Source organism: Ptychodera flava, chromosome 8 (assembly GCF_041260155.1).
Source record: "Ptychodera flava strain L36383 chromosome 8, AS_Pfla_20210202, whole genome shotgun sequence".
Classification (NCBI taxonomy): domain Eukaryota; kingdom Metazoa; phylum Hemichordata; class Enteropneusta; family Ptychoderidae; genus Ptychodera; species Ptychodera flava.
This window is the reverse complement of record NC_091935.1, coordinates 6,447,447-6,457,826: the sequence shown is the minus strand read 5'-3', so window position 1 is coordinate 6,457,826 and position 10,380 is coordinate 6,447,447. Positions and strand designations below refer to the sequence as shown.

Here is a 10,380-nt window from a genome sequence, read left to right as displayed (position 1 = left end):
TTGATAAGGTATGCGAGCTAGCAAACAGTATAGCGCCTTTACAGGCAGACGGCGTGGACTCAGTGATTCGAAAAAATAAGCGGAGGAAATTTATTTCACTATACCTATTAGTGCCCTAGTTTGCGAATTTAATGTCGATAATTATCTGCGAATTTAATGTCGATAATTAACTGATCATATCATGGAAATTAATATTTTGTTTACGTCATTGTTCACTAGCTCGTATTGTTGACAAGTTACAAAAAACTCGACGGAAACAGTGCACTGGTAGAAAAATATTATCTGGTTTTTCGCGACGTCGATATCGTTACGTCAAGTTATCCACCTGATCGCACTGTCGTGCTCAGCAACTAAACTGACAAATTCCTTTGGGAATGTGGTGCAATCAGGCCATCGATACTCGATGGGAAAGTTGCGCATTTTTCAGATGAAAGCCCCCTCCCCATTTATGTGATATATATGGGTGTGGTCCGGGGAGTTTATGCAACACCTCCTTACCGCCCAGACAGTCAGCCTTGTATCAGTCACTGCTACCGTGTGTGTGCATTGCGCTCTATTGTTGCAGACTAGGGTGGGGCTAACTGCTGACAATTTACACGTGTCGGGAACGGGAAGTAATAACATAAGCAACTCGATTTAGTTTGCGTATAAAAAAAGAAAAACAAACGACAGAAAAAAGTGCTGCCAAATAAATTGTAAACCTACTGGAGGAAGGAAGGAAAACCAAATCGTCAAACAGTGTTATTTAGGATAAGAAGGCACCTGAGGAGCTGCCTATACGATCGATGGTCAGTGAACTGCCCGATAATTTACAGCATGAGCTTAGGAACTGCATTAATAACTGTTGCAAATCGACTGCACTTCCTTTTTGTGTACAAGCAGATTTCGTACTTTAAAAATCAAAATGAAAATTATTTGCTTATACAGTGATAGCCCAGCATGAAGAACGGCAGATTGTTATATCTCGGGTAATATCAAGACTAAAGCGCCATTGCCCTCACAGGAGTCAATGAGCAGGTCACATATGCTCGTTAAGACCTACGCTAAGTCGTTACGTAACGAGTCTTACCTGTGATCTTTGATTTACCATTACTATGAGAAAGGAAATTATCCACATTATTGATATACAGATCTGTGGCAGCACAGGGATACACCTATGATATCCTAACCAAATATTCTCTGGACACAAAGAAATAATCAATGGACATTTCGATGAATCGAGGGATTGGGGATATAGCGAGAACAAGCAGAGTTGGGATAGGCCTAATACAGTTGGAGAGAATGTATTTCTGTACTTTACAACCCCACTCCTAGTATCAGTCAGATGTTGTAACCTATTGCCAAGAAACAATTTTGAGGGCGCCTGGCAATGAATGAAATATTGTATACGTTATAAAGCTCTCTGGTGTACTCTCCTTGAAAACAACAAGCTATAATTATTTGTGAATGGAAAAAAACCCATATGCATACCGCATGCATGCACAACCATATGCATTACATACACTTACACTTAAATACATACATACAGACTTAAATACAGACACACACGCACGCACGTTCAATTCTTTGCCATTCTTGTAGCCGAGATGAAAAGGCCGTGACAAATCATACCGGTATGAAAATAATCTCATTATAAATCGCATTATCGCGTACAAAGAACTAGTCTCATCACAAAAACGTCACTTGGAGACACATCACAACTTTTCACATACACATTTTTCTAAATTGACCAGAATAAAGTTGATAGAATGTTATCATAGTTTTTTGCAAGCGTTTCCGTCCAAGCAGAATACCAAAATCTGTGTCCTTAAAACTGTAGTAAACTCACTCACCCCTCGATCAAATTAAATTAAGAAAGACGTGTATAGCCAGCCCTTCCAAAGCTTTGGACGTATCAGAAAAGCTAGCTTCAAAGCGAGATATCTTGATTATACATTAACTCATATATATTTCCTACTAAGTTAAGTATGAACGTTGGTGAAAATATATTCTGTATGCGCCTCAAGTAAGACATTCTCTTAACTTTTCTGGTACTATATACCTGTAGCATCTGTGTCAGTCGCATTTGTCTTGGCAAAACGTATTGCTTTGTATAACAAGTGTCACTATTGAAGTTGACGATGCAGGTTACCTTTGCTGAATCCAGATTTACTTTGCTATTTGCTGTTATCATTAAAATCACAGTATGTACATGCATTGCGCAAACTTTACGTGGCAAAATGACTTTGAACTTACATACCGCTATGAATTACATCAAAAAGTATCAAAATACTCCTATCTAGTTTTTACTAATCTATAGTGTCCCTGTTCGTGTAAAACAAGAAACAAGAAACACCCTAATCTTGTTGAAAAAATAATATAAGTGCGCTCTTTTTGTTATATCATGAGGGACCGTGATCAGGCCGAGCATAAATTTATACAAAAAAACTCATTAACATAATTCCGACTTGAGTAGCTCTTCAATCGCCAGATATAGACAGCGCCACCACAGTGGCAAAATGTCCATTGGCCGCTAACTGTAAAAAAATCACTATCCGGGAAAGAGGCGAAGGTGTGTTAGATAAGTACATAATCTGCGACAAGTACTGGACCTGAAGGAACGTTTGAATTCTTGTCAGCCCTGAAACGGCTCATTTTAAAGGGGAAGAGTCGTCGAAACTGCGCCTGTGCGACTTTGTTTATAAACAATGTATTTCAAGCACGATATAGTAGACGCATCACGTTAACATAACTGCAACTTTTAAATGTTACTATATTTTCACCGCCAACGTAACTCGGATAAAGTGTTTACATTGGTCGTATGGGTCCCGTACGAGCTTGAGCCTAGTTACCACGCGCTTCCTTCCCTTTAATTTGCATTGACTATCAACCTTAAACGACAAACCGAGACAAAAATATACTAGTATATGAAAGATACAATTTTAAACGAAAGTTTATAAATTAACAAAATTCATCAAACTGTCAAATTTTCACTTGCAAGTTCTCTGTCCAAGAAATACACGGCAAATACATAACAGCTCTCATATAACCTGGTGGCACACGAATGTCAACGATACATCAAAGAGAACACCCATATGGTCGACATAAGAATACTCGCAAAACCCTTACATAAAGGCCAATTCTTACATGTTCAAATGTATCACAATATTTCGTCGTTAACTTTTGACCTCTAACGCATTCTGTGCCCTATTAGGGGCCGTGGACAATTAAAGCGTGCGCACGGTAAACGGAACTGAGAGCGTTTGGCCTCAACACCCCCCCCCCCCCATTCCCCCATGAAAGTTTGTAAGTGCGAAAATCCAACCGAGCCTCATTCTGTATCATATATCTACAATTGGTAATTACGTGGCTATAAATACACGGTGTTTCCAATCGAGTTCGAACCCACAACATACAGCATCCAGTCACCTAGTAGGAAAGCAACAGACAGAAATACTAGGCCAAATCACGCATGCACACGCTCCACCCACCACTCAGATACCCCCTCTAAAATCAATCTTTGTTCAGCGTCAACTCGACAAAAATGTATCCAAAATGGTTCTTACGTTATTTTACACCGTACACTGAACCACATGTATGTCAAAAGAAAGCTGTAGCAGGTGCCGCACTGGCCTGGTACAAGCCAAACAGCACAGCCCGATATTTTGCGATACAGTAAAGCGTGGAGCAAGATGTTGATATGAAAACATGCAGTGCGATTTTTGCGCACGGTAATTGAAATACAGCCAAACCCCTCCATCTCCTCCTCGCCTAAACGCGGAAGTTACGTTTGCTGTACGCGTGTTTTAATTATCAACGCCCCTTACGCTGGAGGGCAAAACTTCAAAGTCCGAGCACATACCGCGGACGGCTCACTAAGGTTGAAAATACATGTAGCAGGAATACAGAATTAGTCGTAGGTAGTGATAAAGCGGGTATAAGGTTGATCTATTGAAAGACTCATATAAGTTATGATTTTGCCTGCTATAAGGGAGCCGTCATTATTTATGGCCTGGGGGGTCGGAGGAATCTGAGGGGGGTCACTCAAAAAATCGAAAGCTACAAGGGGAGGGGGGTTGCTCAAAAGTGGAGAACAAGAAGGGGGGGGGGGCTACTCAATTTTGTTGACATGTATTGAAGCATTTAGTGGAGTTACGAATTAATACAACAATAATAGTAAAGATATGTATATTCATACCCGGTATTTGTGTACACACACACACAACACACATAATATATATATAATATATATATATATATATATATATATATATATATATATATATATATATATATATATATATATATATATATATATATAATATATATATAAATCATTGGTTTCAAGTAGAAACTAAAATCTCATTACACTATGTGTTTCACGTTATTGTGATCTTCAGACGAGAATGATCAGCTATTCGACGTGGAAAGCCTTATGTTAGAGGCTAGTACTGAGTACATTTTTCAGTATTTCCTGATTAAAGATTGATATACTTGCCTGATCATTAATGAGAAACGTGTGGGAAAATGTTTAAAGCAAGCTTATTCTGATTCTATGAAGTTTAAAACCAGTTGAATGCCTTGACAACAAACCCATCTTTTATTGCAGGAAAATAATAATAAATAATAAATGTGAATAAATGTATGTCTGTTGCTATTTTTTCGGTTTCAAAAAATATAGTTGAAATCAGTGAACTGAAATATAAGTTTTGGAATACTGTCTCAGATTTATTTTCCTTAGAGTTTTTTATACGAAAAAAATACTCCCCAAGTGCCACCAAATAACACCATTTTAACCTCTATTTTTCAAAAGCTCCAATGGCAGGAGGGGGGACACCCCCCCTCCTGACCTCCCCCCGCGACCGCTTATACGGTCTCTTTTGGTACTTTCGCACCACATCTTCCCCCTCTTGAAAAAAATCCTACAGAATAACTGCATGTCACCAGAGCACTGGATACAGACCTGTACATCAGCCCTGCCACAGCAATTGGAACCTCCTTCCGACAAAGACCTATACCACAGGGTTTAATCAGGGTCTGTCGCAGCAGCAATCCATTTTACTGTATACATGTAGATATTTAACTTTCCCAATTTTTTTTGGGGGGGGAGGGGGGTCACTCAAATTTTCTGTAGCAGAGAGGGGTGTTACTCAAACACGTCATGGTTGGCAGGGGGGTTACTCAAATTTTGGAGTTTCGAAATAATGACGGCTCCCTAAGTCGGCGACACCGATCAGCATCATATTACTGTAAACTATTGGCTCACAGCAGTTCTGACGGGATGACCCCTGACCCGGGCGCAATGGATGTGCCAGCTCGAGCTCCACAGCACCATACCACACGCGTATTCACAGCTAGCCAAGGTCTGCTAATGGACAGCTATAGCTATAGTCCAGAATCCAGGGCGTCCTTTGGGCTTCTTGATTTTCGTCCCACGAAAAGCAAAAGGCCTAACAGACGGTCTAGATTCAAGACTACTACTACTAATACGTTGGACAGTGCAAAATCTGGACTTTAATTTGTAAGTCACCAGTAACAATGTACCTAGCCTGAGTCCAGTGGGAGATTTGATGGTTTGGAAAAAAAAAACTTCGCTCGCTGCCTTTGTAGCTTTGCCCACGAAAATCAGACTTGCATTGTTTTCTCTCTCCCTGGCCTTAGCAGTTTCCCCCCACTGTGGAGTGGAACATGAATTTGGTAATAAACAAATGAAACAGAAGCTGTGAAAAAAGATACAGCTAAATACTGGTGATGTAAGAGCGTGGAACCTACAGCAGTTTCATGCCAACCGTGCCACCTTTGGACTCCTCTGTGCTGTGGGTGACAGCACTAAACTCCTAATAAATCATATCTACACAATGGGTTTTGCCTCAAACTCTTGCCTACATCAAGTGGGCAACGGTACAAAGGGTGGTTGCCATTTTATGTAATGTCTGGTTTGATTTCTACATATCCTAAGGGCATTTTAAAGTGGACAGCTTGCAAACTATGATGAACATCATATCATGTTTGAGGGAGAGACTCATAGACCAACACACTTACGAACAAACAGCAATTTTACCATTTATTACAGTGCATACATTTTAGCAGTCCTACCCACACAGAGGGACTGCGATTTTAGTTTTTAACCCATTCAACATTCCAGAGCTCACTGAATATTTTTAGGATGCATATCACAGACATCTGTATTATGTATGGGATAAGCTCATTTGTACAGATGGCCATATTATGTGCCATTTTTAATTTTCTGTCAACACGATACTATTAAAGTAGTTGTAAACCAAGGGCACCTCCCCTTCATGTAAAAACACTCATCAATTTAAAGGATTGAAGCATGGTTGGCATGATTTGGTCTAATTGGCAGACAATCATATACATATTGGTTTCTTGGAAGTCTCTGCTGTAGCACATTGATTCATTGTCTACCAATCAGTTGCCCTACCACCACGACAAGGTACATGCCACTGGTAGGGGATGTAGGTGTTGGTGTGTGCATGGTGCATGTGTGTCAGTGTCGACATGCAAAAGTCACAATGTAATTTTTGTCAAATTCTGCACATGGCCAAATTGTATATTTTCAAATTGAAATTTTGAGAATGCTATGGTCAGAAATTTGGAATAGTCATCTCTGAACTACCTAAGTGTGTCCAAAGGGTTTCGTAGTAGGACTGTGGTACTATTGCCAGGGCATCTTGGGTAAAAAATATGATAAAATGAAATCAGCCTCAAAATACACCTTTGCAAAGGGATAATTTACATTCTTTTTTAAGAGAACAATTTTTTACCAGGGAGAACTGGTAACACTGGCAGGCAAGGGGTTGACACATTACACCTTGGTAAGGGTGCATCAAGGTGGTCTACAAACCTTCTCCAGCAATTGGCAGACTACAGACCGTGTTCAAAACATTTTTCAAATCTGCAAATACCACTTTTGGGCAATTTTCTTACATCACCTCTCTTTTGCACACACTTCTCCCTGATCTAATGGTCATTCCCTTCAATGTTCCCAGCTTACAACACCGCCCTGTCAAAAACACCAACACTGGCTGTCCTACACCAAACCCAGAACTAGCTAATTTTACTGTTTGAAGGACACTTTCACAGAATAACATTTGAATGATTTAGAGTAGTTTGAACGTCAGTAAATCGGTCGTTTTGAAAAAAAATCCATGGCCATTCACTTGATAGAGTAATATTTCAAATTTTTCAGCAATTCTAAAATTGATCCTCAAAGAAACACTTTTCATACGAAAAATCGGACATATTGTCCGCAATTAACACCTGTTTACCGATATACACACCTATTACAATTACCGCGCCCATAAAATGGACGACTTATCAGAGAGCTACGTGCTCAATGCAATGTCCGTTATGGCGGCCGATGCAGATTTCGCGCCCGCGCGAAACTGTCTCGTCATCCCATGGTGCCTCTTGCACGAGGTTCAACGGTGCTACCTAAACTCGATACTTGAACTCTCATTTACACACAATACTGACTGAAACTTTGGTGACTTGGATGAACATATTGTTGTAACATCTGCAAACAGAGTTGTCCATGACTACCTGTGGATACAAAATGGAAGAAAATTTTACATTGGCGCGAGAGCCAGCTACACTGCCTGGGAAAGCTCCTAAGTCTCGCAATCATTTTGAATAACCATAAGAATAATAAAGATACTTTCCGCTTTCATTTTGACTATGACTATAAAAACAGACCATTCCTTTGAATGCAGTCAAGAGATCTTGAGGAACGCCCGACCGTGACACAATGCTGTGAAAAAACTCAGGGGCGTAGAACAATGCCAATATGGCGTCAAGCAGATTTTGGCTTCCCTCTCGACACTCGTACTCCCACCGCTAAACGAGGTGAAAAAATTATCTTTTTAAACTATTGACAAACAAACATACACAGAATTCAATACGAAATCATTTGCTGCAGTTTCAGTACAAAATAATACGCTTTCATTACGACAGAACGAGTGAGAAACGTCACGAACCGAACAAACGCAAATTCACATACCTGCACCGTCCGTTGAGAAAACGAAAATGACAAAGTGATGACGCAGCACCAAAATGACTATGTTCTGATCGCATTACGCATGCGCAGAAAGCACAAAGCCGACCCGAACCAACGAACACCAGACCGAACGCTCTTCACAGTGCAGCGCCCCCATTTACAAAATCTCCACATGAACGTCTATGGCAAGCCAAGTGTTGCAAAATTCAAAAAACACATTTGTGTGTTCTAAGTTTTCATGTTTATGTTCTTTAAATGTATATTCATGTTCATAAAAACCATGTTCATGTTCTTAAATGTATGTTCATATTCTTAAATTGTACGTTTATGTTCATAAAAACCATGTTTATGTTCTTAAATTGTATGTTCATGTTCATAAAAACCATGTTCATGTTCTTAAAATGTATGTTTATATTTTTAAATTGTACATTTATGTTCATAAAAACCATGTTTATGTTCTTAAATTGTATGTTCATGTTCATAAAACCATGTTCATGTTCATAAAATGTATGTTTATATTCTTAAATTGTACATTTATGTTCATAAAAACCATGTTTATGTTCTTAAATTGTATGTTCATGTTCATAAAACCATGTTTATGTTCTTAAATTGTATGTTTATATTCTTAAATTGTATGTTTATGTTCATAAAAACCATGCTGTTATTCAAACTTTCATGCTTATGTTCATGAAGGTCATTTGTTTGTTCATTGAACAAATTTTATGTTCATTAAAACACTGCTTATGTCCATATCTCCCTGTTAACACTGAGGGCGCTCTTGAGTTAGCAGCACGAGACAGCTATGGCGGCGGACATCAGCAAGTTACACCGCATACAGCGAGAAAGTGGGTTTTACGTGTGTTTAAAAGCAAAGCTTAGCATATCGTGGATCTAGACAAGTAGAGCGTGCTCGAAAACTGAGATAGATTACAAGTTTGTGCTAAATATCGCCTGTTCTCGGCGGAGAAACTGCACGCTCTCATTCGGAGGCGCAACCGGCGGTTTAACGTTGTAAATGTCTACGCACTTTCAAAGTCCAAAGTCAAAGGCTCAGGGCTGTGTGGTTAATAAATATCGGCGTAGAAACTGCACGCACACCCACAGTCACCTATGGTTGGTCTATTCCGCTCAGCGTCTATGCCCCCATAGACGTGTGTACATCTCCTTCTCAGGCATATGTACACACGTCTATGAGGGCATAGACGCCGAGTGGAATATTCCGACCAAAGGTGACTGTGCTGCACGCTCTCCGACTCGGGGCAAAACACAGGCGTGCTGTTTTCTGGGTAGTTTCTATAAGTGTAGTTTATTCTACGTTTCGACGTTCTCTTCCGTAGCCTAATCACCAAGGTAAGAAACAGAATTATCCGGCCAGCCAAGAAAACTGCACGTTCTAGTCGAAAAATAAACACAAATCCTTCATTGAGTTACCTAGTTAGATGCGGAAGGATCTCGGCTGTCCAAAAAACACACTCATGTCACGATAAAATGACAACTTCAGGAGAAATCTGCCGTGTTTTGACAAACTAGGCATTTCTGGCATCCAACGTTGTAATAACGCAACTCATTATCATAATTGTACGCCGTCCGCATCGCTGATTGGTCCGTGAGCAACGCCATCAACGGCATCAGACTGAGATGCACCACTTTCTATGTGCAGACACCGTCCATTATGTTAATGAGTTGCGTTATTACAACGGTGGCCATCAGAAACGCCGATGTTGTCAAAACGCGGCAGATTTCTTCGAAAGTGTCATTTTATCGTGACATGAGTGTGTTTTTTGGACAGCCGAGATCCTTCCGCATCTAACTAGGTAACTCAATGAAGGATTTGTTTATTTTTCGACTAGAACGTGCAGTTTTCTTGGCTGGCCGGATAATTCTGTTTCTTACCTTGGTGATTAGGCTACGGAAGAACGTCGAAACGTAGAATAAACTACACTTATAGAAACTACCCAGAAAACAGCACGCCTGTGGGGCAAAACCACCGGTTTGCCTATGGCATTTTGGCAGTCCAAAGTCAAAGACTTAGGGTTGTTGTGGCTGTGGGAGGCACTCTGATTAAAATCTGATGTAGAGAATGGTCCGTTACTAGTGAGAAGAGGACCGAACAAAAACAGACCTAAGGGACCGTTCAGTTTTTACGACCCGGGGGGGGGGACTGGCAAAATCCTATACTTTATGTATTACCCATGATCCTCTTAACGGGCAGACGCCTTTGGCGGCCCACTCTAATTAGGTTTACTTCATGCAATGGCCATGATCGACCCTCTATACCGGCGGGCCGCCTGCGGCGGCCCACTACAATAAATTGACTTTATTGTAATACCCATGACCATCTTAACGGCCGGACGCCTTCAGCGGCCCTGCATGTTCAGTAAAGT

At 40.3% G+C, this 10,380-nt stretch overlaps 1 long non-coding RNA gene across 1 annotated transcript; it reads right to left on the bottom strand.

The window, feature by feature from the left end:
* Positions 1-6,452: 6,452 nt before the first annotated feature.
* Positions 6,453-8,080, bottom strand: LOC139138312 (uncharacterized). The gene is made up of 2 exons (XR_011553573.1): positions 8,000-8,080; positions 6,453-7,542 (listed from the first exon to the last, which is right to left on the bottom strand). It is a non-coding gene; the product is annotated as an uncharacterized lncRNA (long non-coding RNA).
* Between the last annotated feature and the right edge of the window lie 2,300 nt (positions 8,081-10,380).